The sequence below is a fragment of the Lathyrus oleraceus genome, chromosome 5, assembly GCF_024323335.1.
Source record: "Lathyrus oleraceus cultivar Zhongwan6 chromosome 5, CAAS_Psat_ZW6_1.0, whole genome shotgun sequence".
Taxonomy (NCBI): domain Eukaryota; kingdom Viridiplantae; phylum Streptophyta; class Magnoliopsida; order Fabales; family Fabaceae; genus Lathyrus; species Lathyrus oleraceus.
This window is the reverse complement of record NC_066583.1, coordinates 326,519,566-326,529,294: the sequence shown is the minus strand read 5'-3', so window position 1 is coordinate 326,529,294 and position 9,729 is coordinate 326,519,566.

Below are 9,729 nucleotides of genomic sequence, written 5' to 3'. Positions count from 1 at the left end.
CTCCCCATATCTTGTATATCTCCCCCTTTATTTTGCAATTTATGATTTGTCTATGATATCCTGAAAATTAACAAAAACAACCATATCTTCTCCCTGTTTTTTATATTATCAAAAAGAAAAAGAGTAAAATCCAAAGGACTATAATAATATAAGTGAAAATATATAATTATGTAAAATTGTTTATCTTGTTCACAATACTAGCATATAAAGTTAAAGTTGATATCAATGTTGATGCTTCTTTAAAACATCTTTCAATCAATGAAATTTTTAGAACTATCAAATCATATGATCTTGTATCTTGAAAGATCAATCTTGATTTGACAATACTATCATATGATCTTCATGTACCTACAAAATAATTAATAGTATTAGGTTCCCAATTTTCTTTGGGTCCTCTTGGGTTTGATCCCTTCCTCACCCATACATACTCACCTAAGAAATACCATAATTTCTTATGTAGCAAGTATTAGAAGTATGGCCTTTTTCATTATAATAAAAACAAATAGGTCTAAACACATGATTCCTTTTATTGACATGAAAATTGTTTCTATCATAAAGTCGTTTAAGATGGCTTACAACATGTTCTTTCTTTGATTTCTTATTGTTGAATTTGCTAGTACTATTTACAAAGATAGTTTGACTTGAACTAGGTTTATCATAATTAGAAAAGAAAAGTCCACATTTATTATTTGAAAATCTTTGACACCTCAACAAATTATCCAAGTCAATTTCCCCCTTTTCATATTTGGCAATGACTTGATTTAATTCCATAATTTTTGACTCAAAAGATGAACACTTATTGCGTTCTGAATTTTTAATTAAGTCTAACTCCACTTTTGTGATATTAGCCTCACATTCTAGATTTAAAATATTTTTCTTTTTATTTGAAACTTTTCTATAAAGTTTAAAAAATTCATCATGTAATTCATTAAAAGCACTTTGTAATTCATCACATGAAGGTCTATAATCAATTTCATAATCGCTAACCTCGTGTTCTTCATCAGTTGAATGACGTGATGTCATCAATGCCTTGCTTTCATGATATTCATATGAAGATGAACTTATTTCATTGTCATCCTATGCTACATATGCTTTCTTTGGCCTTTTGTCCTTCTTACTTTTGGATTTATTCTTCTTTTGAAATGTAGGGCATTCACTTTTAAATGACCTCTTTCTCCGCATTCAAAGAAAGTAACCTTCCTTATTGGTGCTTCTTTTTGACTCATTTCTTTTGTCCTTTCCTTTCTCAATAACTTTTTCAAAATTATTGATTAGAGCATCATCTCTAAAAACATAATTTGTAGAATCCATCTTCTAGCTCTATGGAGCAAGTTACCAATAACCCACTAGTGTTGATGTCAATGTTGGTGCTCTTTGAAAGTGCCAAAAAATTCATTTCATCTTTAGTTTGAACGGTTTCCAAACATATAAACCTCTGTCTCAAGAAACATTTGCATACTGATCTTCGAGAAATCATAACATTCACCGGTAAAACATGGAAGTCTGTTTATGCTGTCATTTTCTCCTAAAATTGGTTTTGTGAAAGTCATATGGATTGAGAAGCAAGCTACCTAAACTTGATCTGATACCAATTGTAAGTTTGAGAGTTTTTAATCTAGGGGACGAGTGAATTAGACTTGCGAGACCTTTCTGGTTTTTATGCCGGTATTTTAAAGCGATGGTTCTTGTGTTCTTTATTTTTCTACATTTAAATTATGCACTTTCATTTAAAAGCCATTATTAAAGACTCAAACCTCTCTTGAGAGGATGTGCATGTATTAATGACTCTTTGTGTCATGATTTTTATTTTTGAGTCTTTGTTTGAATTATTGTTGTGCACTTCTCTGGTGCTTTCATTCATATCTTAAAGCATAAAGTTTAGTTTGTTTACTTGAGTTGTAAATTCAATATCAAGATTTTGTTTATTGAGTTGATCACTTAGGATTAGTGACTGAGAGAAAGTGAGACGGATTCTCATATTTAGGGGGAGTCCTAAATAGAAATACACTGAGTGTGGAATTAAAAAGATGGGTTGAACAAATGGCTTGTTCATCTTAGACACTTTGTACTAATTTTATTAAAAAGTGAATTTCCTTTATTTGGTAGAGTGTCCTCAAGATGTAGGTGTAGTTTCACCAAAATGGGTTATCAATTATCTTGTGTTATTTATTGCATTAATTGTCATTTGCTACTTATCTTGCAAACTGTTTTTTTTCCTGGTATATAAGGCACTAGACATCATGTCTGACATTTGTCCTTAGAATATGTCATATGTCATAAACCAGTTGTTCACGTTGTCTCAGACATCTTGTCCAAGATATGTCCTCCTGAGAACAGAATTTACTTGGTGAATGATAAAAAAGGAAAAAGGAAACAATACATGTTACTTTTTTTTCCATTCATCCTTTTTTTGCAATAGAAGTAATCAATTATCTCAGTGTTTTTAAAAACTGAAGAGAAGACTCCCAATTTTATTTAATTTTTTATTCTAAAAATGAAAACCTTTTACCTTGGTTTTTACACTCCATCAATTTGCAAAGTAAGTTATTTATTGAGTTTCTTTGTTGTCCATAAACAAATCTTTGTCATCCATTTATATAGGATCAAAGCTCTTGACTTTGCCATCACATTAATCTACAAGTAACAATAGGGACCCGCGTGAAACAGTCACGATAACCATTAAGAATACGAGCGCCACATTATATATCTCAATCACATATAGATTTAATAACAAATATTAGTAATGAAAACATTAGGAATGAAAAAAGTGAAACTTAAAGGAGCCTGGAAATAATCTTTTTGATGGATTGTAAGAGCAGAAAATAGTATTTGTTCAAGGTTTGTGTTCTTTACATAATCTCTTGTGTTTATGCATGACAAGTTAGTTTCCTTATCTAACATTTGTCTAATTTTCTATATCCAGATTAATAGAATGAGAAGTCATTGAGAATATACTCCAATATAAGGAATGCAAAATATTCCATCATTTGATCTTTATCAAGGTTCACAAGGATAATAATGAAGATGTTTCAAGATTCTTCTTCAAAATTATACTTATAAGTTTTAACAAAAATAATGTAAAATTATTAAAATTAATGTAATGTTAATATATATATATATATATATATATATATATATATATATATATATATATATATATATATATATATATATATATATAAACATACAATCAGGATTGGCAAAGATATATAATCACGTAGGACTAGCCATTGTTAAGTAGTGTGTGGTTGTATGTGTGTTACTTACAATCACGGTCTAGTGCCCGTTGTAGAAAATTGGAATGTGTGCCACCTATTACCATGGTTGTGTTACATAACCTTTGTGAAAAGTTTATATGTCCTTGGTTTGATTCCCATCGACGCCAATTTTTGGATTTAAATTATTTTGGATAACGTTCAACATTTAACCACTGATGGTTTTAGAAACCGTCGTGAAATCGCTCGCTTGCTTGTGTTTGTGAATCGTATCAGACCAGAAACAACAACACACATTTGTGAATCGTATCATACCAAAAATTATATTATATCAAATTCAAAAATTATATATTATATCAAAACTAAAATGGCATAAAACAACCTACAATTTAAACATCATTACATTAAGTAATTGTGTCTTGGTGTTTTTGTTTCTTGTCTCTTTGTGTCTTGTCTCTTAGTGTCTTGATTTTGAACACCTATAATTTTAAATAATTATACTTGTTAGTAAATAAATTTAGAAATTATAACTTACAATAATGAATAAATAATAATATACTTACTTGTTAATTTTCCCATATGCCTTCGTTATGATCATTACGAATAGCATGCACATCATCTCTGTCAACTTCATAATATGAGGTAGGCACTTGTGTTGTGTAAGAAGGAGTGGAAGGAATATCAAAAGTTTCATCACTACGAGGAATGTATTTTCCTTGGAGAACAATTGACCACCTCCCACATATGTCTGAAGGGTTAGTGACATATTGTTTTGCTTGAGAAGCCATGATGAATGGTTAGGTCATATAAGTTATCTTGACAAAGTTAACCCGGGTGATTCCTAAGTCATCAGTTTGTACACCACTATTATTGGGAACCCACTTGCATTTAAATAAAGACACTTTGAAAGTAACATAATCAAGCTCCCAAATCTCCTCAATGACACCACAAAATGCTCAAGATGCCAATATATGATTCTTATCTTTCAAACTAGAGAAAAACATGGATTTCGCCTCAACCATAACCCCATTATTTTGTATTGTACTACGATCATCTTTTGATTTTGTATAAAAGGAAAAATGACCAATGTCGTATGCAGTCCAAGTTATCACATTAAATTTTGGCATGTACGACAACCATTTAATTGTCTCAGATGCGCTATCATCATTAGATATTTCTTCATTAAACCAATCTATGAATTTCTTGTTATGCTTTGTCAACAACAACTTGTCACTCGTTCGGGGATATTTTTTCTTCACGAGTCCTTTGTGAGTAGCTATGTAAGGTTGAACTTAATCAAGTTTATTCAATATATAGAAATGTGCTTGAAGAACTACATCCTGAGTCATTGACTTAACATTTAAACCATGAGTATTTTTACCTTCATAGCTATGAGCATGACGGGACTTTAAAATTCCTATAGACTCTGCTTCCAACAAATAGTTTGTACAAAACTCAACATCATCTTTTGTGATGTACCTTTCAACAATTGAAGCTTCTGGTAGGTGATGACTCTTCGTTTATCTTTTAAATATCTTCATGTATCACTCTATTTGGTACATCTAACTTAAATAAACTAGACCACAAAATATAATTTCTCTTACTAGATGAACAATTAAGTGAACCATAACTCAAACTTTTATTCGACCACCCATTTTTTGCATTCAAATTAAACAATTTTAACGCTACAGACAATCATGTAAAACTTGTGCACTCCTTATATAAAAGGGTGTCCTTATCACTATATATAGTATCACAAATATGGACTTTCCTAAAATAATACTCTCCAATATCAATGAACATATCTTCTAGTCTACCATCCATATCTTCATATTCATCAACTTCGTGAATTTATGATACCCTGTTTCACTTTTTATCCATTTTACCATGCCACGTCCATATTGTATAATTTTAACATATACCATCACAACATAGGTGATGAAATATTTCTTCCTTGTACCTATATTTATATTCCCGCAAATAATGCAAGGACAATAAAAGATACCATCATTATCGGGAAGATTTTGTTTAGAGTATTCAAGGAATTCAAGATCTCCTTTCTCATATATCGAACGTAATCTATCAACTTTTATCAAACTACGATCCATAATAAATTCTAAAATTTATATCAAAAGAATAATGTGAATGAAACACCAAAACCTAAACCTAAAGCATATCCAAACCTAGAGCATATTTATAATAATAATATAACACTAAACCTAAAGCATATGCACATCCATCACAAAAATATAATATTTAACAACAAAAAATGTAATGAACTATGAACCAGGAACAATATGAACACAAGGTTTCAAAAATGAAATGAACTATGAACCTGGAACAATATGAACACAAGGTTTCAAAAACGCAATGAAAGCAATGAAAATAAGTCATAAAAAGTAATGATAAAATCAATGAAAAAGGAATAAAAGCAATGAACATCAACCATCAAAAGTAATATATCATACTTTGAAGAGGAGGAAGAGACGTAATGAATGAAGATGGTGAACATAAATTGAAGATGGTGAATATTTTTGTACCAAATGAATGAAGATGGTGAACACAAAATGAAGATGGTGAAGGTTTTCGTTCCAAATGAATGAAGATGAAGAGTTCGTCGTCGCCTTCGTTTGGTTTGCTTAAGGAATGTTATGGAGAAAATAAAGAATTTCTTTTGTTTTAAATGACAAGAATGCCTTTCTGTTTTTTTTAAATGACAAGAAATCCTTTCACCAGGGTTGTTTAGTTAACCGTAATAAAGTACACATCATGTTACCACAATGGATAAATAGAACCGTAGTTAAACATTTTTCAATTTTTGTTTAACTTATGAATTTAAGGACACACACTTTTTTAATAGGAAAAATGGAAAAATGTTGTGGTTGGGATTCGAAGCTTATAACACTTAATTTATCACCACGGTTGTTTCACACAACCGTAATGAAATGTCTTCAAATAAAATAAAATAAAAATTCATATGCTTCCAATTTGAGATATTACAACGGTGGACTAAATGACTGTAGTAAATTAATGTTACCAAAAGTATATTTTGTAATATATATATATATATATATATATATATATATATATATATATATATATATATATATATATATATATATATATATATATATATATATATATATATATATATATATATATATATATATATATATATATATATATATATATATATATATATATATATCACCTCAGTGATTTCTATAACTGATATGTAAAGTCGTATGTTTTTCTTTAAAATACGAAATTTCAATTGTTGGGGTTCAAACCCATTTAAAGTAGACGTTTTTCCTCGGTTATTTAACAACCGATAGTTAAAGTAGAAATTTTTCATTACATCATTCGTTATCTCATCTTTGAAACCTTGGTAAAAGTCATTTTTCAACTGAGGTAAAATGGGTTTTCGTTCTAGTGGCAATTTAAAATAAGAAGTTAATAAGTTCACAAGTTAACAAATTTTGAGATACTTGTTTGAAAGGAAAAATTAGAAAATAATTTGGTACTTAAAACTACAAAAAAGTGTAAAAAAATATATTTTTTAATTTTAATTGAACCAACGAATCAACTTACTGTTTGGGAAAAATATCAATTTAAACACCTAACAGAATGCCAATGGATGATTATTCCATAATCGTACTTTTCTCATGCTATAATAATAACAATAACAACAATGGAATAACATGAATATCTTCTTTGTAAATGAATGAGAATACATAAATGATTATTATAATCTCATCCACAAAAATGGTGGCTAAACTTTCTTTTGGTTTTCCTCTCAAAAGGTTTTCACTCACATGATGTTATTTAGGTGTTGTTATGGATGATATTTTAAAATGAAGCATGAAAGTTTCTTTTATAGCCATGCATGAAACAAATAGGTGGCTACTATATAAGGAGAATTTTTCTCCTTTTCTTTTAACCAATTTACTAAAAGTTTCATTTACTATTTTGTCGTGTATTTGCCCTTCTTTTTCTCTCCTTCTAAAGAGGACACCCATCAATCTCCCCCTTCCGATTTAGGTGGAGGGCTCCATCAATCCAGCAGCGCTTCTGCAAATCTTGTACGTGTCCTTAGGTAAGTGATTGGTTATAATATCTAAGCAAGTGTCATTAATATAGATTTTATCAAGTTGTAATTGCTTGAAATCCAACATATCAAGTATCCAGTGATATCTCACATCAATATGCTTTGATCTCGAGTGAAAACTTAATTTTTTTTCTCAAGTGGATTATGCTCTGACTATCACAATACACAACGTGCTTCTGTTGTTCATGCCCTAATTCATGCAAGAATTGCTTCCTCCATAAAGTTTCCTTGCAAGCTTATGTTGTTGTAATAAATTTTTGCCTCTATTGTATACAACACAACACGCTTTTGTAGCTTTGATTTCCAAGATACAACTCCTCCTGAAAATGTAATTAAGAATCGAAAAAGTTAATTTTCTAGAATCAAGATCTCCTTCTCTATCTACATACGTGTAGCCTATTATTTCAGGTTTTCTACTTCCAAAGCACAAACTCATTCTGGAAGTTCCTCTAAGATATTGTAAAACCCAATTCATAACATTTCAATGCTCTTTTCCGAGATTTTCCAAGAATCTGCTAACAACACCAACAACGTGTGTTATATCTGCAGGTGTGCATACCATTGTATACATCAAGCTTCTAATAGCTAAGGCATATGGAAACGTGTTCATCTATTTCTTTTCAATTTTACTTGTAGGTCTCTACTTTAAACTAAGACAAAAGTGACTAGCAAGTGGAGTAGAAACTAGATTTTTCTTTTCCATGTGAATGCTCTAATACCTTATCAATATATTTTTCTTATGATAACCATAACTTGTTTTCCGGCTGATCATGACAAATGGGCATACTAAGAATATGCTTCACTGGTCCCAAGTCTTTCATTGAAAAATACATCTTCATTTCATTCTTCAACTGGCTTATATTCTCATTACTTTGTCCTATGATCAAATATCGCCAACATACAAAATTAGTATGGTGAACTCACCATCAACAAATTTCTTCATAAACAAACAATGATCAGAATTAGTCCTTTGGTATCCATGATCAATCAAGAAAGAATCAAATTTCGTGTACCATTAACGTGGTTCCTACTTAAGTCAATACAAAGTCTTTTTCAACTGACTTACTAGTTATTATTTTCCTTTGACTTTTAATCCCTTTGGATGCTCCATGTAAACTTATTCTTCAAAATGGCCATGAATAAATACACTCTTCACATCTAGATGCTCCACGTCTAGATTCAAACTTTCCGCCAAACCAAATATTACCTGAATCAATGACATATTTACTACTCATGAAAAAATATATTCAAAGTCAATGCCTTTATTTTGACTGAATTCTTTCACGACTAATCTTGCCTTGTATCTAGGGCATGAGTTATTCTCCTCAACTTTTAACTTGTACACCCATTTTTAGTGCAATTTTACCTTTCAGTAAATCTACCAACTTGTAAGTCAAGTTCTCATGCAAGGATTGCACTTATTCTTCCATGGATTTCAACCACTACTCTTTGCGGTTATCCATCACAGCTTCTTTATAAGACTCTGGATCTCCCCCATCAGTGAGTAACACAAATTCCGTTGTGGGATATTTGGTTTTCAGTTTAGGTATCTTGGTTTACCTTATTAATTAGGGCTCTTTTTCTTCATCCTCATAGTCTTCAACCATGTCTTTGTTATCACCATTGCTTGTATTACCATATGTTACTTCTTTAGTTGGACCATTATTAATTAGAGCTTCATTTTCTGCATCTCTAATATCTTCCATTACATCTCCCCTGTAATGCTATAAAGGAGGAATTGGATCTAAGTTAATTGGATATTCTCTAAAAATAACAGACTTAACTCCCTTATGAATATATTCAATATTCTAGTCTTCAAAGAAGACAACATTTATACTTTTAATAATACTCTTCTCTATAGGATCCCATAACCCATACCCAAATTATTTATTCCCATATCCCAAGAATATGCATTCCTTTGACTTTGAGTCGAGTTTTGATCTCTCATCTTTTGGAACATGAACAAATGCTCTACAATCGAATAGCTTCAAATGGTTGTATGATACATATTTACTTGTCCAAAAATATTTGGAACATCATCATTCAATGGATTTAAAGGGGATGAGTTGATTAAATCAATTGCGGTCATCAGAGCCTCACCCCAAAAACTCTTGGGTAACTTGGAATGAGATAACATTGTTATCACTCTTTCAACTATAGTTTTGTTCATTCTCTCAGCCACCCCATTATGATGAGGGGTATTTGGAAAAAATCTTTCATGCCTAATACCATAAATTCTCCTCCATTGCCAGTGCGAACTCATTTTAACTTCTTGCTAGATTCTCATTCAGCACTAGCTGAAACTGTTAGAATACTACAAACATCTGGTATTTTATTTTCATGGCATACGTCCAAAACTTTCTAGAGTGTTCATCAATAATTTAAAAAAATACCTTACAGTTCCAA